This window comes from Onychostruthus taczanowskii, unplaced genomic scaffold (assembly GCF_017590055.1).
Source record: "Onychostruthus taczanowskii isolate IOZ18803 unplaced genomic scaffold, ASM1759005v1 scaffold26, whole genome shotgun sequence".
Lineage (NCBI taxonomy): Eukaryota > Metazoa > Chordata > Aves > Passeriformes > Passeridae > Onychostruthus > Onychostruthus taczanowskii.
In genome coordinates, this window is record NW_024499906.1 from 1,068,809 (window position 1) to 1,096,193 (window position 27,385).

Sequence of the window (27,385 nt, forward strand, 5' to 3'; positions counted from 1 at the left end):
AGGCAGCTAAGGAATGTTTGCTACTGTTCTGATTGTCCTGGTTTGTTCCCCAGTTGCTTGCAATAGGGTTGCCAGTTTGGGCCTCTTCCCAGGGTCTGTTTAAAGCCCACCTCACCAAGATGACCAGCCCTGATACCACAGGCTCCCTTGCCATCCATCATAAGATAGGCAAAAATACAAGACTATTGTTTCTGCTTTTTGGCATGGAAACCAAGTTTAATTTTCTCCTATATTGGTCATGTATAGAAGAAAACATATAACGATTAAGTTAACATGTTCAAATAGAGAAGAGAGAAGCAGGGGAAAAAAGGAGAAAATATATATACACCTAAAAAATATCTCCCCTGAGTTAATATATTTTTAAGCATCACACTTAGTAATGAAATAAAGATTTTCATTTTACTTGTCTCCTAATCAGCTATCAGAAGAAACTCCCAGAAGCTTTTGTGTTGACATTCAAAGGCTTCATAGGCTGCTGAAGCTGCACATACTTCTATAGAAGACAGGAATTATATGACTTACAAGCCAAGATTTTGCTGGTGCCAACTGGGGCAAGCTGTACAGTTGCTGTGTGAGATATCTGTAATAAAATTTTACTCACCTAGGGGGACAGCTGAACCACAGGTTTCCATCCTTCTTCTGTCGCTGTTGCTGTGTGTGTGTGATCTCTAGTGCATGATTTTTTTCTGTTGACATAAACATAGCTTACCAAAGAAGTATCTTCAGTAAATATTTTACAGCAGGCTAATACAGTTTCTATGTCAGTGTTTCTTTAGAATTGAATTCCAGGCTTCTGAGTGACACCAAAGAAAACAAAACCATTTTGTTTCAGTGAATGAAATAAATCAAATACACTAATTGTATGAAACTCAAATAGCTGAGGTTTCCTCACACCTCACATTCTCCTTAATTTTCTTTCGAGGGAAGACTTCACAGCAGCAATTTTAGATGTGCAGCTGAAGCACAAGGGTAATTTCATTTGACTGTTGAAATAAAACAGCACTGACACATACTTGGGTGGAAAAGCATAGAGGGAGATTGTAACCATACTGAGGCTATCTCACTTAAAATCTAGAATTCCTCTGCCAACAAACAAGCAAACAAAAGTTTTTGATTTGCTGTACTGTACTTAAAATCAAAGCCTTTGGATTTTATGGATTGAGCCTCTTGCATCTTTGGAAGCCAGTTTTAATTTACCAAAATGGTCTCTGAACTGTAAAGAGATGGAAGATAGGATGCAATTTGTGATAGCTAAATAACTTGCACAATTTCTCAGCTTTCCAAGAAAATCTACACAGACACATATCTCAAACTGTTTTTACTTTTAGACATTCTAAAGACAGATGGAATGATAATGACTTACATGTGTCACCACACTTTTCATACAGAAAGATTAAAAATATATGTCATAAAATGAACATATAAAATAACTGGATAAAGGGCAGGCACATAGTCACATCTGTATTATATATTCAGTAAGGGCTAAACACTGAGTACCACTACAAAAAATGTGCAATGCAGAGTACAGAAGATTGTTGTATCTAATGGAAAAACTGCAGCAGGGAAATCTGGTTTAATTGCTCACACTGAAATTTTTCTCTATTCTACCCAGGTTCTGATACAGCCCTCACCCAGGCAATATGTGAGTATATCCCAGAAGATCATTAATTGATGTTACTAGCATTTGTCACATCTTATTCTCATTCCTTTCTTTCAAGTGGAAAATGATCTGAAGTTTTTTGACCTAGGAAGATGGGTATACTTGTATAATACATGCCTGAGATGCCGTGGATATTTGTGATTGAAAATGAGATCAAGGGAACTCTTACAGGATTTGAAATGGCAGCCGCTGAAATTAAGGTATTGATCACAGAATCCTGGAATTTCTTCTGTGCTTTAAGAGGGGATCACAGACAGCTTTATACAAATATTGTGTTCCAGAATAGAGCTGCTGTTTTGCTTGCTGGTTGGTTTGGCTCTGTGTTTGTTTTGTGTGTGTGTGTGTTGTTTTCAAGTACTGTTTCCTTATTTACAGTAGCATAGAAGTGTCATTGTACAATAATGCACTAAGATTCACTGGTATTTATCTCAGAGGAATATAGGAACTGTGGATAATCACTGTGGCTAGCAGAATTCAGCAATACTATCAATTGTCAGTATAACAGAATAAAAATACAGAAGAGAACAGAATGACTGTATATTACTATTTTTATTTTACTTTTAGGTTCATGTTGCAACATCCTTTATAGGTCTAAGAGTTTTTGAAGAGACTTTCATATTTAACTATATTGTCTTACACTGTTTTCTTGACTAACTAAAAACTCCCAATTTACTGGCATAGAATGGTTAATTGTAAGAATTTCCTTATTGCTGAGAGAATACTTTATTTTTCACTTCCTCTCTAGTTTGTGGTTGGATATATGTGATTGTGAGGAATCTATCAAGAAAAGTGAAACTAATTATTACCTTTTCTCTCCTAACATGGTAATTTAAGAAGCTGGTGATGAAGCACTGGAAAAGAAAATGAGAAATTGAAGAGGGCTGCTGGAGGATACAAAGAGATATCAGGCAGATCTGGAAAGAAAGCCTTGAAAAACAGATTTTATGAGATAAACGGAGTAACATGAGATGAAAAAGATCTCATTAATCTCTCATGTTTTTCTCTCTTTACAGATTGAGCACTAAAACAGAAATAATGCAGCTGTTTTGATATCAGCAGTTTTGTTGCAAATAGAAGTCTGAGGAAACAGTTCAGTGAGCACCAGAGTGTTATAGGGATAAGGATGCAGATTCTCCCTCAGCTCAGCCTTTCAAACCATTCCAGCCTACTGTGATTGTTCTTGAAAGGATAAGAGAGGCAGGGCTCCCAGACCCATAAATCATTTAGGAAAGTCTGTTGTATTAAATTTAAAAAGGAGGAAAAAAATCTCCCAGTCCCTCTGTTGCAGTAATTCTGCTCCATTGATGATTTACTGTATTCTAGCTTTAGGATGAGTCCTGCATGCTGTTTGGAATTTGACCATTTGATGGTATGTACTGTAGGGAGGATTTTCCTTCGCGTTTAAAAAAACAATACAAAAATTACAAATTTTTTAATTACTTTTTAATTTAAAAAAGATTAGCTTAGTAGTGGTAAGCCTAAAAGTTACAATTCTTTTTAGATCAGATTTGAAATTTCAAAACTGATTTAGAATTTTGCCTTTAATAACAGTTTCACAGTCAAGGAGAAACTAAGTGTGGATATAGACACTGATGATATTGGCTAAATTGTGAATATCTATTCGACTGTTATCTTGTAAAGTGGATTGAGATGTCCTTCAGAACTGCCCCCTCTCTTCGACTCTTGCTCTGCAGTAACCCTGGGAGCCACCCAAACTTTAAGATTCTCAAGGTCAAAGCTAATCAAAACCTCCTTATCCCTCTCCACTAATTCAGTATCTGCGCTGTCTCTTCCTTACCTCAAAGACATGTAATGCTTCTGCAATAGAAATTATCGCTGCCTGCCCTGATCTGAACTGTAGTACCATGACGTTGTTGACAGCCAAAGGTACAGGTTTTTAGCGTGTTTAGAGGATGTCTGGTTATTATGGCACAGTCTGAACCTGCTCCAGCAGGCCAGATGAGAGATGTGATGTGATCCTTCAGTTAGCTCTTCTGTCTCTGTATTGCTACTATTGGAACATCTATGTCTGCAATAGACCTGACATGTTGATTTTGAACTAGAAGGCATCAACAGTCCTTCCTACTTGCATTTTAGCAGTCTGCTTCCAGGGTTCTCAAATGAAGACTGAATTTTGGGGTGGAGCAATTTCAATAGTCTTGGACCTTTTATCGTGCAAGTAAGCTCCCACTTTGTGTTAGTGAGAGACATAAGTTAATATATTTTCTCTTTAATGCTCCCCAAAGTTTTGCTACAGTGGTTTCTAAGTAAGGAGGCACATCTACATATTGTAACTGTGAACTGGTTTGGCTAGACTGTGAATACAGTATGGACCTAGATAAGACAGAGTAAGATCCCTTCTGGATGTGAATTGTAAAGCCTATGTTGTCTCATGGAAGGAGAGCAAGAAAATGGATAATGATGTGCAGAAAGTGGGTGAAGAAAAAAGTCTAAAAGCTGAGGAGTTAATGAAATTGTGTGAGACATAAACAAAGGACATGAATTTTAAGAATTCTCAGATTTCTCAGATTTTGATATTGATTTTCACCAAGATATGTAAGATTTCTCAAACAACCAAAACATTCAAATCCTCAAAATGAAGTTATTCCACTGAAAAATGGGCTTAATCTGTTGCTTCCTAGAGCAATACTAAAAACCCCAACCCTGTATCAACAAAAAAAACCACTGACCTGAATCTGGCTTTGAGACTGATCAGAGAACTGCATTCAGCCTGTGGCAGCACTGCTGTATCAAATTTAATTCAGAGCATTTAATGTATAATTTTCTTTCTTGTCCACTAGTTTCAGGTATTTTCTCTATAAACATTTGAATGAATACAAAATATGTCATTAATTTCAATCGGAGAGACACAAGAGACAGCTTCTTCAATGCTCCTCTCTTTTAAAAAGAACAGCTCTCTGATACAGATTCTCATCTGGCAAGCATATTGTCATTCCTAAATGGTGTTATCATACTCATCCTCTCCTTTCCCCTTTATATTGATCTTTAGAATAGACAGAGTGTTTTAACCTTTGGAATTTATCACAATGGCTTTTCTTGCCTTATCAGTTCTGGTGGGTTGAGCTCTCTGTATCTGCATGGAGATCTTTCCTATTTTCTTGCTTTTTTCACATTTCAAGAAGTCTGTCTTGTTGCAAATCTCTTGTTAGAAGACACACATAAATGTTTTTGGGTTTCTAATCTGAAAAAGAAATGGCCACACTCTCTGGGAATTAAAATTAAGTCTCCAAAGGAAATAACTCTCCTTTAGAAAATCCAGATGTCTAAAGAAAGATTATTATCTTTGACATGATCCCATCCCTACCATGCCATTTACTGTTTTTCTTTTCTCTTTGGATTTGATCATATTTCTGCCAGAACATTTAGTTTTATTTAAATGCAATGACACAAACATTGCTAATCTGGTTTCCCTTCATTCGTTTGTGTACTTGCTGTCAACAATGGTTTTATCAGCCATCAAAATCTAATTGAAATGGCAGTGCTGCATGTAGTCATCCAATAATTACAAAATAAATAGACTGAACTTTCAGATGCATTTGAAAAAAAAAGCCTCTAAAGTGACATAAACAGAATAAGGTAATTAAAGTGCTCCCTCTATGATTTTTAATTCTTTTAAAATGCATATTTATCTGAAGACATCGCTTCTAAGCTCCAGAGGTAAGTTACTATGCCTTGTTTCTGTATTCAAAGGAAGACTGGCTGGATGGAGTTAATTTGGAAAATTGTTCTAGTAAATAGTACAAAAAAGCACTTCATCATCGTACCACCAAACCATGCTTTGCTTTCTCTTCAGAGAACTCCTGCAGTAATACACACATGACAGTTAATAATAGATTATAAAAAGCAGTGCCCTTTATCATCTGAGCACCAAATCTTTAGAGGCTTGCAAATAGAACAGTCTGTTCAGTGATTGTAGAAATGTGACGTCAAAGGCCTGCTCCTTATTTGAAATGTCTTCATGTTACTCTAGATACTCCACGCCCTATCTTTGAAAAAATCAGGGCTGTGCATTGTAGTACACAGACAACAGAGTTTTGCCTTAATGGAAACCATATAGCAGTAGCATATTTAAACTTTTTGAAGAAAGGGTAGCAGAGCTCTCAAAGCCCTGGTCATGAATGTGTGTGTGTGTGTGTGTGTGTGTGTGTGTGTGTGTGTGTGTATATATATATAGTCTTATGATGGGTTGGCATAGCAACTATTTCTTAGAACTCTGTTGCTGCCTAAGTAAACAGCTAAAGCACCGAGAATGTCTCAGCTAAGCTGTGCCCGTCTGTAGTACCAGCATGTACTGTATACGAACATTTTCTTCCAAAGATGTGGATATTCCAGTGCTGCTCATTTTTGCTGCCATTGTTGTCAGTGTTTTTATCAAAAAAAACTAATTTTCTTACTGATTTCATGATGTAATTTATCTAAAGATTCTATTTTTTTCAATTCAAAACAAAGCTTGGCATAAATAGTCTCAACCTAGACACTTTTTTATGCCCTTAATTTGTATAATTTTGATGGCATATTTTTCTGAATGCCAGCAAAAGCTAAATGTGAACATAAATTAGTCATGGCAATCACTTAAATGAGCAGCATACCAGATTGTACATACAATGAAAAGCTATTCCATAATTCAGTCTTTTTTTTTTGTATTTGTGGCAATTTTTATTAATTGTGTCAACCTCACATGTTTTTAAAATGCTAATCACTTAGGCTAGTAGCCTTTCTTAACTGCAAACCATACATTTAAATGTATATCACCTGATCCTGAGAAAAATTGAAACTTACGATCCTTTAAATAAAGATAGATTTGTGAATAGTTTGTACTGAGTTTACAAAATGATTCTTTAAATTGGTTAATAATTTATAATGAAGTCTAACTGATTCGTATGTGTCTTATAATCAGTTCAAACACCTATCAACATAGTTATAATTATCTGCAGCAGATGGTACTAATGTCCATAAGATACTGGTAAACTATAAATAAATACTGTATAGATGGCAATAATCTGCTCATTAGAAGCTGCTATTGATAGATACAAGCTCCCTACTATTCTGTTTGAATCTTTAAAAAATGACTAACCATTTTAGTTAATAAACCTTTGCAAACCATTTATCCATTTCTAATGAATGAAAGAATGTTTCAATTAGCGAATTCTAAGCGTCTGATTCGCAGCATGGAATGTTAGATTCTCTTTGATGTGGTTTCCCTGAACATTTTTCTCTGCACTCGTCTCCGTAGTGAGCTTGACAATTCATACCATTAAGGCTCAATAACACACTCTCCTCTCCTTGTGCTTTAATTCTTCTTTCCTGGGATCATCTTAACAGTACTCTTCTTTCTGCTGCTTAGAAAGGTGCAATTCATGGGGAAAAGTCCTCACATCCCACTGCAAGCATTTGGGCACAGAGGATGGTAGGGAATCAAAATTGTTTTGCTCCTTCTCTGGTGTATTTAGATATTATACAGGATACAATGCCTAAAATATATCACTACAGCATTGAGAGTGACTACAGTACTGTTTTGGGGAGGGATTTGTCTCACTTCACATTAGTCCTTCCTAGTCTCTTTCAGCAAACTGCCTCAGTCAGTGGGGAGAAAGAAGCATCTCTGAATAGGCATATGAGATCTTGGGAGAGGTGTCTTAGTAGATTTGATGAATCAGCCTCTGGAATAGTTTAGTTCTCAAGCTTCTGCTGACTATGGAAAGAAATTGGCAACATGTTTGGCTTCATACCAAATTCTAGATAATTGAAATTAAGTGATGTGAATATGCCACTAGTGTGTGCTTCAGCTAAAGGTTAAAAATCCTAATTTATGTGTAAAGTATCTATACACCTATGTGTGCACTAGGTATCTAAACCTCCACTGTAGTTGGTAGTGGCCTGTCAAGACACCAGTCTGAAGACTGAAGAATAGTTATCCTCTGTAAAACAGGCAGATGTATTCCTTCAGATGAACAGTCTTAGGGACTTCCTTGGCTGCGTTGGTTATATTTCCACTGATTGTAATAGGATTTTGTGCTTCTACATTGCATGTAGTTGTCTACCTTTTCAAACATGAAATATGAACTGAACGGATCTGAATTTAGTTACTCATGTCCAAATAGCGTGCTTCAATGAAGAAATAATCTATGTTGACTTACAAACAAAATGCCAAATTATAGTTATGGCTGTGGTCTGTTCCAAAGGCTGCTGAGATGCTGTGTGACTTCATTGTCTTTTGTCCAATACCATCATTAGAATAAAAACCTTTAGCAAACACAGTGTCCTGTGGGGTAGATGCTGTTTCATCATAAACATGGCAAAGCTATTTCTCAGATCTCAGATGTCTTGGCTCAGTGCAGCACTGCTGCAGAGCGTGCAGTGTCATTGCATTATGGAGGAGCGGGACGCTGTTCCTGTAGGACTTCACTGTGTACCTGAGGCAATTTATTTTTACTGACCTTGGGTTTATGATTTAGTTGATTTATATATGATGCTGTGTTGGATTCTCAGCTCATCTGGGCAGTACCAGTATTCTTGAGAAGCAGACTAGTCTTCTCCCACAGCATCTGGCTGTCCTGACAGAGTGTGACAGAATGATAAATGTAAGCACTTGTAAATCTATGTCTTGTATCATTTGTTCTTGGATATGTTGTAGCCCCTACCTTGAAACTGCACATTGCAGCCTTAGCTGATGCTTCTGTCTCTCTGCATTTTCTGCATTAATATCAGGCTAGAGATTTCATATTCTTGTTAAGTTACTGTAGTTGTGCACTGCAAGGCTGCTTTGGATAAGAAATCAGCAATGTATTTGTCAGTCTCTTTCATGCTTACACTTTACAGTTTCAGTAGCATAGTCTAAAGGCTTTCTGTGACTGACAGTGTTTTTTAAAAAGCACTCCCAAGTGATTTATGAGCACTTACTACTGGAATATTTTACCTATCTTTCAATATATTGTTTAAATTTTTTGCATGCAAACACTGCTACAAGAAATTCCTTTTCTATTTTGACTTTTTTGGATTTGGGTGATGCTCGTAATCCTGGGTTTGACAACCCTCTTCTGTATGAGTATTGCCCTGTGCCCCATCTCACTAGCATCAGAGGTACAACAGTTTCTTTGCACATATCTGTGTCTTGATATGTTTAATTGGTATGTTTTATTGACCTATTTGTCATATGACATCTTCTTTCAGCAGTAGCTTCAAAGATTTGTACACACAGGTTGTTTCCCTCTCCCTATAAATGCATTTTGTAACTACTAGTAATCTTTAAGTAATTAATATTTCAGGTATAGACATTACTCACTTTGTATTTACTTTTTTAGATTTGAGGTATTGGGGAAAAAAGACTGTTTTATGTGACCTATATTGCAGTGAGTATGGCTCACCATGAAATCATTTTGTACTTATGCAGTTTTTGACTGATTTCCCTGATTCTTGTATCATGTAAAAGAACTTAAAATTAGGGTCTGCTATATCCTCTACAATACTGTGTCTTTCCGACATCAACTATGGTGTAGTTGGGTTAATTTTCATTGCAGGGAACATCCGCAGAATATGGTGAGGTGGACACGTTTGTTGTTCAGGAATACTTGCCAGTATCTCTCTTTTGAATTTTGGAATTTGGCATCAGGTCTTTTCCCTGCATTTTTTAATTTTTGCTTTTGTCTAGGCAATATTTAATGACTCTAGACATTTGGCAATGAGCGCATTTTGTGTTTGATTCAAATAGCTCGAGCCTATTCAAATGTGGTTTTTGCCTGACATTTCAGCATCTACCACACTACATAGCCAACATGTATTCTCTGACTTTCACAAAGATGTCTTTATCAATCCCATCCTTATTGGCCCCTCTTCTCTGTATACTCTTTTCCTTCTAATGCACTTGATATTTGGAAAAAAGGTGCTGTTCCAGCAACACTGCTTCAGCCGTCTTCGTGTGTAATGTAGAAGAAACCGTTTCAGGTTTTCTAAAACATGCTAACCTTTGGCAAACAAGTATCACTGTGGGTTTGCCTGCTCTGTGTGTTTGAGGTTTCTAGGTTTTAAAATTTTGATTACATTGAATCACTGCTCTCAGCCTGACTCTACTAAATTTTTAAATTAACTTATTTTATCTGAAAATGTTGTTCCTGTTTAAATAAGACACTAGAAATTCCAACCAATTGGTTTGTTGGAATTTCTTTGGTTTTGTGCTTGCAGTTGCTATTGAAAATATCATATGATTTTAAAGCAGATTAGCCTGACTGCAGGCTCTATTGCTAATGTAATGCTAAGGAAATCTTCATTTAGTGAACTTGCTATCTGCCCTTAAATTGCCCATATTTTCTATTATCTTGTCTTTGCAGATGATGATAGTCCACACTATGTAAATGATTTATTTTTGCTAATTTTCACTGCAATGCTGTGATATATATGCAAAGAAAAACCAAAAAAAACCACCCCACCTTTGTGTCAGTACTTACTTTTTTGACTTAGCAGACTGATTTCTCTTCAATGTAACGGTTCTATATATCATCATATGCAAAGCTTTTCCACCACTGAGCCCTCAAGTCTTCCTTGCAGCCTTTGCTCTGCACTTTGTTGTGCTTAGCCTTTTGGATGACATGTACCTGTTGCCTTCTGTAGAACTTCTTTTGGATGCCTGAGCATTTACATTTCAGCTGCTCTATCTGTCATCTCTATTGCTGGTTTATCACAGGCTATCTTCTTGCGTTGAGCTGATCTCAGCTGGCATCCACCCAGCTGTTCACTTACCTCATCCTTAGTGGAATGGGGGCAAAAGACAGAGGGCAAAAGTGAGAAAAACTTGTGGGTCAAGGCAAAGACAGTTTATTAAGTGGAGGGAAAAACATCAAGGGAAACATGAGGCACTGCAAAAGCAATCACTCACTGCCTCCCACCAGGAATTTGATGTCCAGTTAGTCTCAGCAATGGCTGCACTGGAAGAACTGCCTCCCACAGTTTTATTGCTGAACATGACTTTATATGGTTTGTGATATGTTCTTGGTCAGATTGGGTCAGCTCTGTGTCCTTCCAGCTTCTTGCCCACCTGCTGTGTGGGTCAGAGTGAGAAGCAGTGAAGATCTTGACATTGTGAAAACACTTTTCAGCAACAGGTGAAACATTGCTCTTCTATCAACACTATTTTTGTCACAAATCAAAAACAGAACTCTATGGGCTGCTGTGAAGAAAATTAACTGCATTCCAACCAGACCCAGGGCATTCCTAAAATTTCCGAATCACACACCAGCCATCATGTGAAATTTAACAATACATTTTGTATTTTATTGGTCTTGACTTTAAATTATTGAGAAAATTCATGCAACATTTTTCTGTATACATAAACCTTTTGAGTGGATTTGTTTTATTATTTAGGATTTTCTCTGAGATGCATAAATTCCATTAAAGCTTGGACCATGCATTGCAACTTATAGAACATCATTTTGGTCTTTTCTACACTGAGGAGTATAATAGTGCTTCTCACACTCAGACCCTGATAAATCTGTCTTCTGCACTGTCATTCCAACTTTGGAATAACATTTTCTCTGCACCTTCTTCACACCCTTGTTCTTGTACGAAAGAAAGCTGAATTTGAAGGAGGATCATGGTGTGCTTCAGTTTTGTCTTCCAGCTTCAGCAGTCAAGGGAAAGGACAACGGAGGCACAATCTTGGCCTCCAATCTTGAAACGTTTTTAGTTTGCATCCTTTTAAAACTGATTACTTTTCAGTTTTTCCTGTATGGGCTAAAGATTGCTTACTTAAGAAATGTTCTTATGCCTATCTCCTTATGGGCCTGAATTGTGACCTTTTCTTAGTTCCCTTTTTTTTCCTTTTTTTTTTTTTTTTCCTGCTTCTTTTTGTTTCTGATTGTACATTTCTATTGGAATAAATTTCTCATACAAAGTGATCAAAGAGGGGAGAGAGAGACAACAGGGGGGTTGGAGTGAAGAGAGGAGAGGAGCAGAGCAGAAAGCCAGCAGTGCCTCCAGATCTTATTTCTTCCTTTATTCCAGCTGTTGTTTACTACCAATAACCTCCCGGAGCAAGAATGCTGTAAGATGCTACTGATCACAGTATAGGGCCACCCTGTCAGGACGTTATTTATCTTGGCTAAAAGAAATATGAATCCAAGATCTGAATTTAGCTGTAGCAATAATACAAATATCTGGATCAACCGGGACCTGTATTTAGTGATGATGGTGATTATGATGATGATGACATAACAATAATAATAATAATAATAATAATAATAATAATAATAATAATAACAACAACAACAACATAATAACAATAACATTAAAAATTAAGATCTACTATTTTTTTTCAGATCTTGCAGTTCACAGTCCTTGCCTATGTATTAATAGTAATTTATCTTACTATTTTACAGAAGTGTTGAAAGTTTTCATTAGTGCTTGTAAAGAGGATTAATATGCTTGTCTGAAATGTGTACAGAAGCTGTTATGAAGTAAACTGTTTCTTTTAATGTAGTTTTACACTCAGACTTTTGTGTTAAGACAAAGTATTCTCTGTACTGGACCATATGATGAATGTATGAATATTTTTATTAGAAAAATAAATGTATTGGATATTGAGACCTACCAAGAAGCTGTCTTGCATACAATATGACTACATTATAAAAGATTTAATATTCAAATTTCTAACCTGTGCATGGTGTGTGATACTGATTGCAGATATTTTTTTTGTGATGATAGAATGCAACTGTTTTGAAAGAGCTATTTTGATGTGCAGTATTGATAGACTGCAGATTAAAATTCCTGTAGTTTCTCCTCAATAACAGCAGATTAGAATTATTATGATATATTGTTCTCAACAATCTGAAGATTGCTTTTTTTCTGTTTAACAACATAGAGAATAGGGAAGCACAGTCAAAAGAATATCTGAAACCTGGGAAAAATATAAACTAAGAAATTCACATTTTAAATTTCAAAACTATTGCTTCAGAAGGTATGTATTGATTTCACAGTCCTGGGAAACAACAGCGAGGCAGAGTTTTGGTAATGACATACCCACACATAATTCTTTTAGTGCAAACAACAGCAATTTCAGAAGTGCAAAGTAAAATTTTGTCCCATTCCTGATGAAATCTTACAGGACATAATGCTTCCCAGATTTTATTTTTTTCCCCCTGCTTTGCTACTAATCATCTGCTATCTTGTATCTTTCAAAAGAATAAGAAACAAGTCAAGAGGGTGTTGCAGAGTGGAGTGCAAATGCTCTGTTGATTTCTTGGTGGCTGAGGTCAGACAATACTCTGCGTAGGGTTATGTGCTGTGGTTACAGAATAGGAATTCTGTGGGCAAGAAATAAAAGTTGTGGAGGGGAAATGCTCTAAGGGTCTTGTGTGAGATGCTGCAATGGCTTAAATGTTAGGTGTCGATGCAGACTGAACATGCCTGGGGCTAGAAAGCTCAATCCAAAAAAAAAAAAAAAAAGACAAAAAACCCATAATGTTGAGCTTTACAATGCCTAACTTTTATACCTCAGACCCTGGATTGCAGTCCAGGATTCTCTAAGGCATCCACACTCCGTGCAATGCACAGGAAGAGACAAACACCTGCAGAATGCATTCACAGTAAATAGCATAGAGGTGCTGTCTAGAGGCAATCCATAAAGAAACATGGAAGAAAGGGATATTTCTGAATGCCTTCCTCTTTCTAAAGTCCAGGCATGTACGCATTGTGTTTTTTCGCAGCTAAATCTATAAAGAAAGCAAGAAAAAATTCTAAGCATGTATTTTTATCTTTGTTCTATATGCATGACACCTTTCAGAGAAATCAGCAATTGTGTTTTGTATGGAAAGGCTACCATTTAAAGATATAGTCTGCCAAGAGCTGAACATTGCAAGAAATGTGATTCAGGGTCATGTGTGTGGTTGTCTCGAGGAAAAAGCACAAGGAAACTATTGCATGGTGTGGCACATGATAGTGACTGGGAGAGCACACTCAAGATTTCTCTAGGGTCAATTATAAAAGTGGGAAATATTTCCACATGTTGGCTTTGGAGATACCCCCTGAATGGAGCTCATGTACTTAGTGTGTCATCCTGCAGAGCAGAGTTGTGCCAAGGAATGAGCTCAGATACCCAAGCAATGATGGAAGTGACAGCTGTGAGTGAGCCAGCAATCCCAGCTTCTCAGCAGAGCTAGATAGGTTTAAAATGTGCTCTGTTGATAGTTCTGTACCCCTTCTTGCTAGGAGATAACCTTGGTAATGAGGCTGTTCCAGTGTTTTCATACCATACTCCGTTGTTTGTTGGAGACATGCCTGAAATGTCCTGATTTGCTACTGACTGCTTCATTAGGCTGGTCTGTATTTTCATACTGACTAGAGTAAATTTTTTAATACTTCAGGGTAAAATACCACCTGGGCTTTCTTTTTTTTTTTTCTTTTTGCTATTTGTTATGATAACTGGTATCTTGAGAGTGCCACAAACATAGGTAAAGATTGTTTCTATTTAGACAGATATGTGCACTCCTAAGTATGTGATGACGTGCAACCTGTGTGAGGAATAGGCTTGCAGGCATGAAAGTACACAGACCAAATTCTCATTACAGTAATGTTACCCTCCTCCCAGTCCATTAATACATAGTTTAAGGTTTGACACAACTGGAAATTAAACTTTATTGGATAAATGAAAACAGGCTCTCATTAAGATCTCAATTGTACCCATTGTTTGGTGATAGAATAGGTAAGGTCTTTCTGTATTAACCCTTCAGAATGCATTATAAAAACATTATCCAAAATATTTAATAATAGCTGAAATAGCAGTAACAATAACAATAATATGTTGGGGTTTATTTTGTAGAGAGGAACCCTTTCAATTTTTTTTTGATCATTGTGTTATTGATCTGCCTTTCTTTTTGTTTAAAACCTGACAAAGCCTTGGGGACCAGTGTCTGCAACACTGATGGAGAGCTGCAAATACTGTTTCTGTGTATGGGGGTCTTTTCTTTCCTGGTATTTTTGAAAGATAGGCTCTTGATCACACTAGCAGGGATCTATTGATTTATACCTTAGGCTCAGCTCCTGAGGACAAGTCATGCTACATTCTGTAGGCTGTATAAAAACAAGCTATTGTATTCCCATGTGTTGATAAATTCTGTGAAGAAGGATACATATTATTAAAAGAACTTCAGTGATAATACTTGTAAAATCTTACATGTAGGTGAGACATGACTTTTGTGCCACATATAGCCCCACCAATGATCCTGCAGTTATCCAATGCACATTACTGTCCACACACTCAAACACTGTGCCAGTCTATCAATCTCTCCTCTTTGCTTTTAAAGCTCTGAAATTCAGGGTGAAAGGTTCCACAAAAAGACAGCCTCCTTATTCTAGTACTGTGGGGGGACTTAGAAAGAGTCTTTCGTTAGCTCACTCATATTCATGCTGTTGACCAATGGCTTCTAAAATTTCCTTCCATGATGAAACAGTTAATATTCTGCTAATATTTTTGGTGAAATACTGGAATACCTGGAAACATTATCTGCTGAATGTCAGTGCTGGGATGCTCATCAAGTACATACTTGTTGTCTTAAAACGGGATGGTAAGCAGAGTTTCTTCACTCGTGTTGGAGTAAAAGTTATGTCTGTATTACTTCATCTTGAGTAATGTAACTTTCATTTACGTATTGTGAGTACCTGAAAAGTGTAATGCCTGCAAAAGCATTTCCCACTTAAATAAAAAAGGGTGAGTATGAAAACTTCACACTGCTTTTTTTCTTTTAGTTTTGTGGCTAAATCACAACATTCCATAAAATGCATTCTGTTTCATTTTAAGTAGAATGTTTTAGATTTGCTCTGAGTAAAATGAAAGGTTCTGACAATTTGTTTTCAGAAAAAAAAAAATTTTATGCTGAAAATGAAGGTATTTCCCTTTTTCAAATATCTGGTTTTATAAGTTCAACTTAACATTTTTCATTTCAGTTTTAATTTCAAAATGGAAAAATACACTCAAGTATCTTAGTTTTTCTAAATTCAACATATTCACTTGAGCAATACTTATGTAGTTTAAATTTGCTTATAACTTCATTTTTCATCTTAATTTTTTTGCCTTACAGGGTTTGCTCAGTCATAATTTGTACTTGCAAGTTTCTCTGGAGATATGAAAGTGCTATTGGCAAAACCCAGTTATCCTGTTCATATAGATAGCATGATTTCTTATTTGACTTATTCTGATGAAATTGTTCCCTTGCTGAAAGCATCTAAGCCAAGATGGCAGACAGCATTCCTTCTTTCCTTCTTAGGAAAGTTGAGAAAGCTTTACCCATTTTATCATCCTGTCTGATGAACAACAATTAATTTGAAAATTATTTAGGTGCAAGAGATGTTATGTGCAAGATTCATTTAACTTTTACATTAATTGTTGGCAGCTTGCCATTCTTATCACTTCTTTATTTGAATTTGCCCTTGCATCCTTACGCAATTTTTTTTTGCTATAAGTTTCTTACATGAAAGACAGTTTTGTTTTCATTTTTTTGTAATTAATTCTCATAAAAAATAAATTGTCAAGATGTAATGCTTCACTGATGTTATCCTTCAACTTAATTATAAGATGATCAGAGGCTGATTTCACAAGCTTTTTGAATTTGAGCTATATTTTCAGATATTTTCCAACCGAAAAAAACCTCTTGTCTAACCTTTTAAAAATAAAGACAGAAAACAAGAAGTAACACCTTTAGATCTAGGCACTGCAAATTGCTTACCCTCATGTGTATGGGTGCATCTAACTCCTCTGCAAGATTTTTTGTTGTCTGTAACCAAAATCCTCCTGTCCATTTTTAGATGTGACTGTGTTAAGCATAGTGTGTTTGGCAGGAGTGAATACAACACACAAAACCATGGAGTCAGCTGTAATATCCATTTGCAAAGATGGCTCAGGGAAATGAGACTACAAGCATAGGAGCAATGAATTTCTTCAGTTAACATAAACAAATCTGTGCCTGATTTGTGTTCCATGTGCTGTTCCTCCTGTCACAAATATAAATTCTTTTTCTAGAATTTTTTTTTGTTCTTGTTGCATGAGGTAAACACTAATATTTACCTTACAGATATTGTTTCCAAACATTGTCTTTTGTTTTGGTAGGCCTAAATGGTCTTACCAACCATCTTTTCAACATTTTTTTCCCTGTGTTACCCCGGAGTTCACCATGTGTGGTATCTTTAAAGAGCTTCACATGAAACTGAGAGCTCTGGCTTCAGATAAGACTAGTAACAGGTGATAACCATTCCAATCTTAAGAGTTAGGACCACTTTCTGCAGCTCCCTCTCCTGAGCAATTATTCTGAGGATCACGATCTCCATACTTGCTAGGGTACTTGTTATAAATTCAGTTTGATGTACCAGTACACTTTAATCAGTTCTATCTCACTCCTGTCAACTGTTCTGGAGAGAGAGTACACAACCCTCCAATCTTTCTTAGACTTGTGTTTGATTTGCAGATCTGATCACCATAATAAAAAGAAAATATTTTTAGGGAATGGCATCCACTTGTTACAGCTTAGTCACATTGCTGTCAACTGCATTTTAGCAGCTAGTGAACAAGTTTTCTAAAAATGCATGCTTCACTTCCCTAAAGTGACTAAAAGGCAGTAGATGCTTGTGAGCACCTCCAGGGGGAGATCCTGTCTGCTGGAGTTTCACATGCCTAAGTTTTAACAATACATGTCAAAACAAACAATTTGTTTTCAAATGTGGTTGGTGTCTTGCGATTAAAGACGCGAGCCATGCCATATCCTGTAACTAAGGCTACACGGAGTGTCCTCCTGTGCTTGGCCGTACTGACAGGCAGGTTTCATAAAGGATTACGGCTCATTAGGCGGTTGGGACTAGACTACTCTTATCGGACTGCATGTGAATCTGGAGACAACTTAATTTCTTTTTCACTGTCAAAACACCTTTGGACTAGGGACTCTTCAGACCTTTGAGAGTGTTTACAAAGGTTTGCAAATATCTGTCTTTTACTTTCTTTCCACAGAAGCACTCCTGTTCTCATTACAAATATTCTTTCATACTTTACCATTTAAAGGACTCCTTGTATTTCTTTCCTGCCATTTTGGGCTGGCATGACGATCACAGACTTAATCACATCAAAAACAAACTCATAACCTTTTATCACTTGCAATGTTTTCCACGTTCATTAGTCCCAGGAATCTGCATGCTTGATTGTTTAATTTGAAATCTGTTGCTCGGTTTTTCTCCAAAGCTTTCCAGAGATACAGATATTCGTCTGCTTTTTTTTTTTTTTCTCTCTAGATCAAGACATGAGCTTTCTGACTCTTAGAACATTCTGTGAGATTAGAATCAAAAGACAGTAAATGAACTAAGGTAGGCATTTCCCTAAAAAATATCTACCAGAAATCTTTTTTGATATATATAATAAAAAATAATTATTGAGTTGTCTAAATACTTCAGTATTGTTTTCTTTTCACTTTTCTAAAAGACTCACATAGTTCTTTTTAGCTGTATTTCAGTAAAAACTTGTGACCTCTTTTTCTCTTTAATGACCACTGAGTGTACTCACTTAGTGGCCATTCTAGTGACTGTATGATCTTAGAACAATGTCTGGGATTCATTCTTGATTGACCTTTATTAAATTTGAACTTTTCTTTGTTCCTTGAAAGAGAATGTCAAACTTCTAGAGTTTTTTTTGGTCTCTCTTACCTCTAATAACTGCAGTATTTCCATAATGTTAGTTCTGCATGAATTGTTTTAAAGTATACTTTTACATCTGTGTCTTTTATTCATTAGCCAAAATCCACTTTCAGTTCATTTAAGATAATTGTAATCAATAGCTATGACCTTTTATGGAACCAGATAGTAGAAACAGTAGCTTCTCCCCACCCCAAATTCAGCCACCTGTCACTATCCAAAGCACTGAGAGCACGTACATGTGCCCATATGGATAAAGAAGCTTTGCTAGTTACTGTTTTTAAAGATGTGTATATCTGTGAGAGATGCAACTTCAGAGAAGCAGATAGACAAGGCTGTAAGCAAGGATCAGATGTATTTTGAACAAATCCTGAGAGTGCAGCTTGAAGAAAAGGTAAGATTAAAAGCTTTTGAGAAAAATTCTGATTGAAAGTAGCACAAACAACTGTGTCCAAAAGCAATGTTTAATACATTTAAAATTTCATTATTTCTTGCTAATTTCCTGCTTTGTTATGAAAAGTAGGATTCTGAACATTTTCACAAAAAAAAATGATTATCAAAGAAAAACCTGACTCTATTACCAGTTTCTCTTTGAGATAGAAATCATAGTTACGTCTCCTTGTTTAGGTAGAAGGCAGACACAAATTTATGTGTACATATGTGTGTATCTCTAGCCTTCTAATGCTGATTTTTACAATGTAAATATAAACATAAATAAACATCAGAAAACTTAGTCTGAATGGCGTGATCTGTATTCCCTAAGTCTCTGTGCTTTTTATTTACCGATTACACATTACTTATTCACTCTCTGTTTCTTACTCCATTACAAAATCAGTGTGTCAAAACATTGGTTATTGGTTTGTGCTGTTGCAGAAGAATATGCTAGCTACAAAACACTGCATATGAATTACGACAGCTTATTTTCTTATACAGTCTTTTTCCATAATAAACATAAGTAAGCACAGCATTTGGTCTTCATTTGGAATTTTATTTATTGCTTATTATTAAGGAGTTGTGGCCTTTGAGTTGGTTTTAATATTCATTTCTGTATAAGTTTGTGCAGATATTATTTTTATTGTTTTAAAGGAGATGGAAATTGGATTGCTCTTTCAATAAATAGCTGAATACACATTTACCTTCTGCAGCATTAATTGTCTATTTGTTTAAATATGTATTAGGCCTTTTATGAAATATATATTACTTACTGGACTGCTAGTTCATAACATAGCTCTTGAATAACATGCAATTCTAAAAAGTTTTTGTAATATCAGTAGTCTTTTTCATTTAACACTGCTATTTGGAAATTTCTCTACTAAACAAAGTCCAGTATACATTAATATAATGAAATACCTATTAATAGCAAAATGAGGCAGTTTTTTATTGATGAACAAAGAAAAAAGTTTGCCATCTAGGTTTCTCTGTTGGTATCTGAATATTGCAAAACTCAGATTTATATCCTTCCTTTTTTTCCCATGGGGTTGCTTTACTGCATTAAAACCTCATAGTAAAAATCCACCTGCTGAGTAGGCTCTTTTCATCTTTCTTAATTCTGGAGACCTCAGTCTGTTCAGCTGGGATGTTTCCCTTAGGAGGACAAGAACAGTAAAATTGTTCTCCCCTCCTGTTTGTCATCTTCCAGCAGACAGTTCTAGTAAAGTTGCAGAGATATATATTTAATGTTTACTAATAGAGAGCTTGAGATTTATTGTGGCATGCTTTAACAGTTACTCTCTGACTTATAGCCATCTTGCCTTTTGTTTGCTGAAGGTGTGTTCTTTCCTTCTTGCCTTCCTTGCAGATCTTTGTTTGGGATGCTGAAAGTTAACCTAGGGCTCTGAAAAGTGACAACTTGGCCCTGGGCAAATAAGGGTTTTCCTTGTTTTTCTCTAAAAATATAAACATTTTGCTATGAAGTTGAAGGTTTGCACCTCCACTTTCAGCCTACAGATTCTTAAAGATGTGTTGCTGAAGCCCAGTCAGAAAAGTGAAGCCCAGTGTATAAAAGAAGAACATACAATGAGACCTTCAAGTTGGAATGTGGCTTCAGCACAGTCACTAAAGTTTGTGTGGATGCTGCCAGCCCCTTCTCTTCACTCTTCTCACTGATGAAAGATAGTGCCATCCTCCCATGGGTGCTGTATGTGGTATGCAAGAATGTGGCAGGAGCTTCCTTTAGCTGGCTTTGCATTTTTGTAAAAATGAATGTGCATCGTGATTTTGCACAGATCTAGCACTGTGGTGTCTTACCTCCAGTGGAAATTGGATGAATGAAATTTAAATTTCTGCAAAGAGATATTAATATATGATATTGTTGGCATAAAAATACTTTTTATTGACTTTCCACGGGGAATTTTTCCTTTTTTTTTCATGAATGAGATACTTGTCTATAATTTTATTTTACATGAGAGCAGTTCTGTAGAACACTGAAACTTATAGGATTGCAGTCTCCATAGATCTTTCCATTTAGGCTTCAACAATGATATTCAGTATTTTCAGAGATAAGTAGCACTGACTGGTGTTCACATGCATACCATTGCTTCTGATGGGAGAATATCATTGACAGTTGTATGTGGTTGATTTGCAAAAGCTGTCATTAGTAGCAGCATCTTATTTTTCTGTTCAAAATCTGCTAACAAACATCCTGCTTGTGGAATTTAAGATACGAGTAGTGCTGGCTTGTGAGGGAAGGAGCTGGGTTTTGCTGTACACACGTATACACTTCCCCACTTGTCTCTGCCAATACACCACAATCTTGATTAGTGATACAGCCTAATATTCCAATCCTTCACATCTCCTGAGTCCAGATTTCCACCCATGCAGAACTGTGCCATATTTGGAGGTTCAGTGGGGTGTGATAAACAACTCATTTGAGACTAAAAACAGTTTTTGAATTTGGATCTCCTGAGGTAAAAGGCTAGTTCACTTATAATTTGTGTTATCTAGCTCATTCATGACAAAGATTTTCTGCACCAGAAACACCTTGACAGGTGTTAGTACAAGACACTATAGTTACAATTAATGCAACAGCTTTATTAAATTTGACATTGACGTGTGTATTAATAATCCTTGGACTGCCATAAGAAAATCACTCAGCTATAATTTGAAAGTTTGCTTATACATGTGCATATTTGTGCTTGGTGTATCACACCTAAAGCCCTTTTTCCTTGTCTAATGCCTTCTGTCACATCACTATTATAAAGCAGATGTTTATTATAAACTATACCTCTTTAATATATGAGTATGTAAGGATGCAAAGTGAGTTTATGACTTTTCAAGATTGTGCCTTACAAATTAAACTACATATTAACATCAATCCTACAGATTCATTTACAAATAAGATTACCTGAAGTGCAGTATTGCATAACTGAATACTAAAACTCTTAGAGAAAGAATTTACCAACAGTTGAAGTACTGAAACATATCAAGTCTAAAAGTGACAAAAGACTGCAAAGAAAAAAAAGTAGTCTCACTTACATAGTGAAAGATTTCTGCATTGTTTATTTTCTTAATATTCTTTTCCACTCTCTGTTGTTTGAATTCCTTCCTATTCTGGAAAAAAAAAAGAAAGAAAAATAATTTTTTTCAAATTGTTGAGTTTGTATGACATGATAATTTGAAAATAAAAAAAACTCTAAAGTAATTGTAATTCATCTATAAATCTGTTAATTGCACTTTAACCCTTGCTGAGTTGATGGCTTTGAGTCCAGCTATACCAGTAGTGCCTAAAATTTTAAGCCCTTTTCTTTTATCCAGAATTAGTGCTTGTGAGTACCTTAACATGCATGAAAAGAAATAGAATTGTTTAGAATTGTTTTGAAGGAGTCAGAAGGAAATTGAGCCAAACTAGGAAAAAGAATGTTCAAAGTAATTTCAAAAAGAAAGAAACCTCTGAAGACACATTTAAAAATGGTTTCAGTTTTTCCTTTAGCTTAAAGCAACATTCCTCAAGTTAATATATTTTGAAATTTATTTTTTATGAGGACACTAACAGATGTCACAGCAGTCACACAGAACAAGCTTGTAGTGCTGGTGAGTTAGGTGACCGTTCAGTCTAGAATTAAGGGAAAAAGATAACATGCTTCTTCTGACCCACTTTGTGCAGATGAATCAAGACATTTGAGATCTTTTTGAGATGCTGTTTGAGTTTTTATATTTTTATTTTCAATTTTTTTACTTTATTTTTTTTACTTAGCTTTTGAATTTTAGCTTACATCACATACTAGGAACTCCGGCATTGTTTATTCTCTTAGTCCTTTTTCCTCTTTTTCTTTCTTGGTCTTGTTTTATTTTTTTTTGTCTGGGATTTATGTGACAAATTGCAGATATCTACAGTGAGGATGTGCAATGTAGTTGTTTGTGTTTGAACTCCTATGGCTCACGCTAAAGAAAGACTGTACTGAAGTAAAGCTTATCTCATCTTAATGCAAACATTTAAAATGGGTCAGAAGAAACACCTTAAAAATGGTTGCTCCTCCCTACTGACTGCAAAAGGTGGCAAGGGGAACAACAGAAAGGGTTGTGTGTAATAGCAGGAGTCTAAAAGTAATATTGACATCTAAAAGGAAGAGCTATGAAACACATTTTGTTATCTACTCTCTTATATAATATTAATTGTCATGAGTGCTGCTGATGCAAGCTCAATCTCTGTGATAGGGAAGGCTGCTCCTTGCAAGTCTCACTCTGTTTTCCAGTGGCTGGATTTTTTAGAGGAGCTGCTGCATCTTCCTTTTATTGGGATGCAGAAAGGAATATCAGTATTGCCCAGTGATGAAGGAAGAGAGCAAATACAGCTGATTACACATTTTTCACCCAGTTTATGATAGAACAAATGCATTTCAACTAAACAAATTTTGATGAGAATTGTTTCTGTTTTGGCTTTGGCTCTCCACTTAGAAAGAAATAATTTTTACATTCTAACCACTTTTGTACTAAAACTCAAGTCAGTTTGGAGCAATAAGGGAGAGTAAAACTGAGCTAGGATTTCTTTTAATTTTTAAATCAATTCTCTTTGCACTACTTTTATATTTTTCTTATAAAAATGGTTACAAGCCAGCACTTAAAAAAATTTTTCCTACCTTTTTAAGACAATATTATGTTTAGGTTGGAGGTCTAATCAAGGTTATTCCTGACAGTACCTTTCCATGTCTTCATATGCCAGATTTCTTTTCCATCCTAGCAAAAGTGATCTTCTGATTTATTATTTAAAACTCTATTTCTAACCAGTCCTCTTCTTGGAGCTTAGCTTATGGCTGTATTTTTTTCGATCGGGATTCCCAGCGCACAACCCTTGTTCACGAAATGATCAAAGTTGGTTATGACTTCTGTTTTCATTTGGGAATGCAAACAGCCCTGTTTTATTTGGGATAAAGGCGGGGCCCTGTGCAAATACCCCAGTGGAACCAGATAATCAAAACAATAGCAGTCACCAGCAGGACATTTGAAATACATACCAGTGTGGAGATATTTTCTCAGGTTTTGTGTTTCTAAGGGTATGGGACCTTGTGACACAGAAGCAAAAGCTGAGAGAAAGGAGGAAAGAAACAGTCTAGTAAGGAAGGAAAGGGACATGTTTTCAGTAGCTGGATAAAAAACTAGAGTAAACTCTGAATGGGTTATTTTTGAAGCTGAATGTTACCTAGTGTTGGGAAGAGAGGAGGGAATAGTTTTACTCAAAGTGACCTTGCAGCTGTGAATGCTAAAAATGTCACTGTGGGAAAACCTGTTTTTTATGCCTAATGTTGTCCAAACTCTCCCTGTTTTGAGAAGTAGAAAGTAGAATTCCTGCAGAAAGAGAACATACTCTCACAGCTATGACTGAAGCTTTTGTTATAGTGAGGTGCAGAGTGCCCCTCATCCACCTCTGCTGCCCTCCAGGACAAGCTGAGCCTAGCCAAGCCAGTGTGTCCCTGTGTGTCTCTGCTTCCTGGAGTTGTCAGAGAGGTAATGAAATAAATCTGCTCTTTGTGTTTCTGCTGGGGTTTGATGGTTGCCTTTGGTTACCTATGTTTGTTGATATACACACCTTCCGAGAGCTGGAGGCTCTTAGCAAGGGATATGCCTTGTCTGATTCCAGTTGAGCTCAAGAAAACCAGTATGCCAAATTTGTTGTAGAAAAAGAAGGTTGAATCAAATATATCTGAAACATCGATATGTTCCTCTAGTTGATTTTCTCTTCCCCAAAGCAGTGTAAAATTAGATTAATTGATCAAGTCAAGTAATCTAATGGTATGCAGGGGAGTAGAACAGTTGGCCTTGGTCTAAAAGCACAGATGAAAACAGTAGATTCCAGCAAATACTGATTTTTTGCCTCTTTCTTCGGTCACTTTTGCACTTGAGAGGCCTGTGGGCTCTATTGTCATTCCACTGTCTAACCACTCACTAGTTGCACTGGTGGCAAAATATTTTGTAGGTCAAAGTGATCCTCCACATGTGTTTTACTGCACTAAACCTGAGGGATTACATTTGATCTTTCTTTTTTTTTTTTTTTTTTTTTTTTTTTTTTTTTTTTTTTTTTTTTTTTTTTTTTCTTTTTTTTTTTTTTTCTGCCAAAAACCGGGGGGTTTATTTTTTTTTTTTTTTTTTTTTTTTTTTTTTTTTTTTTTTTTTTTTTTTTTTTTTTTTCCTAGCTGCTATTATCTTTCTTAGATTATCCCTGTGCTTCTTATCAGCAAAAAACTTGGGCATTGTTCCTCATGGTATACCCTGATGAGGGCAATAGATGCAAAGATTTCGAATGTCCAATTCTTCATTATTGAAACACTTGAAAAGCCTCATTAGTAAGAAACAAAACAGAAACACCTACATCCGTTTTACTTATCCGTGTCATCAGTGACAGTTCAGAAAGACAAACATGTTTCCCCTCTCTTACTGGCATCATTCAAATCATAAAGCTTGAAGGAAAACAAATGCAAATAAATACATGAAACCTACTGAAATATTTAATTATGGCTTTAGCCTAACATGCCAGCTGAATTTGACCCAGCAGCGTGCCCTGGAGGCCAAGAATGCCAGTGGCATCCTAGATGGTATCAGAAATAGTGTGGCCAGCAGGACCAGGGCAGTGATTGTCCCCCTGTACTTGGCAGTGGCGAGTCCACACCTCGAGTCTCATGTTCAGTTTTTGGCTCCTCACTGCAAAAAAGACATCCAGGAGCTGGAATGAGTCCAGAGAAGGACAATTCAGCTGGGAAAGGGTCTGGAACACAAGCCCTATAAGGAGCAGCTGAGGGAGCTGAGGGTGTTTAGCCTGGAGAAAAGGGGAGGCCTTTTTGCTCTCTACAAATATCCAAAAGAGGTTGTAGCTAGGCGGGAGTAGGTCTCTTCTCCCAGGTAAAAAGTGAGAGGACCAGAGGAAATGGACTCAAGTTGCTCCAGAGGAGGTTTAGATTGGATATTAAGAAAAACATTTTTTCAATGAAAGGTATGTCAAACACTGGAACAGACTTCCCAGGAAGCTGGTTACATCAAGAATCCCTGAAGATGTTTAAAAGATATGTAGATGTGTCACTTAGGGACATGATTTAGTGGTGGACTTGGCAATATTAGGTTTATGGTTGAAACTGAGGATCTTAAAGGTAAAAAGTTTCTATGATTCTGTGATTCTATGTCTTGCAACATTATTCAGTACTAAGTAATGCCAGGAAATACTTGGCAACACCCTATTTTTTTCAATGACTTCTAGTGCTCCTTGAAATCTGAAGTAAAATATCTGTATTATTTCCATATGAGCTAAGATAAATAACCTTTCAAGAGCATTTCAAAAGGAGAAGAAAGATTTAATTACTCCTTTTTGATCTAAAACCAGAAAATAATTTGTCTAAAACTGAGGAGTACACATATGAAACCCTCACAGATCATCTTATGTGTAGTGCATGTGCAAAAACTACTTCTAGGTTATTAAAACCTCTAATTACTGTGGTCGTGTTTTTTGGTTTTTTTTTTTTTTTTTTTTTTTTTTTTTTTTTTTTTTTTTTTTTTTTCAGCAAAGCACTACCTACAAGCTATTGGATAAACAGTTGTCTGCAACATATGAAAAATACAACTGGTAAACAATAAATACAACTGCACAGATATCTGTACTATGAGATGAAAGAAACTACTGTGAGTGCAGAACTGCTACCACACTCCCCACAGTCTCATTCTCACTTGTTTCTCTGGAATACATGTGTGGTTGGCTGGCAAGTCACTTGATTGCAATGTCGAAAGTGTCTAAGTTCAAAGGTAGTATTGCATCTCTATTTTCCCTTTGGAGATTTTTTTCTTCCTTACCAGTCTTTTTCTTGTTTCTACTTTTTATTTTTTGAAATGAAACGTTATAGCTCTTTATTTCAAACAAACTTTTTCATTTCACATTTTGCTTCACATTTTCCCCCCAGAGGATTAGAAGATGGTTGAAATAACTTGAAAATAAAGCCAAATATTAGGCTGAATTTTTGTTGTTGGTTTCTCAACTGAATTAAAAACAAAAAAAAAAACCATCCAGGGTTCACACAATTCTACTTGAAAGGCTTTTTTAGTGATTGTAGAGATGCATATGAATAAGCATATAGTATACAACTCATGCAGTAAACTCATGCCAGATGAAATGCCAATAACATTTGGGTTAATGCAGCTCGTTGTGCCTGCGTGCTGTCAAGGCCTTCTGAGATCTTGTGTCATGCTTTTGATTTGCTCCACCTGGGCTCATGACTTACTTTCCAGTTGTTCTGTCATTTGCATCACTTTTTTTTTTCTGCATAGCTGCAAGTAAGCAAAACCACTTATGGCCATGAGGAGACACATTTATTCTTTTATTGAAATGAGTCCTGTTTTATGTTTTAGCACTAGAAATATGACATGATTTCTGTTTATTTTTATGTAAATGTTTTAGGTGCAAGTGTTTTGTTATTTATTTTGCTGCCTCTTGAGCTCTACATGCTAATAGCAAATCAGTTCTTTCTCCTAGCTTTCTTTTATTCAGATGTTTGTTCAGGGTTTCTATTGCAATGGAAGAGTTAGAGGATGCTTAATTTTTTTTTACACTGCGTAGTTTAAGTACAAATTCTTCAAAGT

At 36.1% G+C, this 27,385-nt stretch overlaps 1 long non-coding RNA gene across 2 annotated transcripts in view; it reads left to right on the forward strand.

The window, feature by feature from the left end:
* Window positions 1-18,565: 18,565 nt before the first annotated feature.
* Window positions 18,566-27,385, forward strand: part of LOC121337301 — a 74,067-nt gene continuing 65,247 nt past the window's right edge. For both annotated transcript variants that reach the window (XR_005952876.1, XR_005952875.1), the window contains exon 1: window positions 18,566-18,728. This is a non-coding gene — a long non-coding RNA (uncharacterized LOC121337301). The remainder of the gene's footprint in view (window positions 18,729-27,385) is intronic.